Source organism: Arachis duranensis, chromosome 6, assembly GCF_000817695.3.
Source record: "Arachis duranensis cultivar V14167 chromosome 6, aradu.V14167.gnm2.J7QH, whole genome shotgun sequence".
In the NCBI taxonomy this organism is placed as follows: Eukaryota; Viridiplantae; Streptophyta; class Magnoliopsida; order Fabales; family Fabaceae; genus Arachis; species Arachis duranensis.
The window spans coordinates 37,536,257-37,537,037 of NC_029777.3; positions in this window are offsets into that span (position 1 = coordinate 37,536,257).

Genomic DNA, 781 nt, shown 5'->3' on the forward strand with positions numbered 1-781 from the left:
AAATCTTCCCTCTTGTGCCATCCTGGCGTTAAACGCCCAGAATGGTGCACATTCTGGCATTTAAGCCCAGTTTTTTCTGTGTAATTCCTCTGCTGTATGTTCTGAATCTTCAATTCTCTGTATTATTGACTTGAAAAGACACAAATTAAAATTTATTTGGATTTTTAATAATGAGGAATAATCAAAATGAAACTAAAATCAAATAGACAATGCATGCAAGACACCAAACTTAGAAGTTTGTATACTACTGACACTAACAAGTTGAGAATGCATATGAAAAACAAAAAAACACTCAAGACAAGAGAATTTAAAGATCAAAAACAAGGAAATCATCAAGAACAACTTGAAGATTAATGAAGACACATGCATGAATGCAAGAAGAACAGAAACATGCAATTGACACCAAACTTAAAATGAGACTAGTATCTCAATAAGAAACATAAAATATTTTTGGTTTTTTTATGATTTTGTAATTTTTTTGGTTTTTTCGAAAATTAAGTGGAAAAGAAAATAAAGATATCAAAATTCTTAATGAGAATTCCAGGAATCATGCAATGTTAGTCTAAAGCTTCAGTCTAAAGGAATTAGACATGGCTAGCCAAGCTTCAGCAGAACATTGCATTCAAGAGCTAAATTGATGAAAATCAATCATCTTTGGTGATGATAAGAACATCACCTTGAAACACTAGAATTCATTCTTAAGAACTCTGAAGAAAAATACCTAATCTAAGCAATAAGATGAACCGTCAGTTGTCCAAACTCGAACAATCCCCGGCAACGG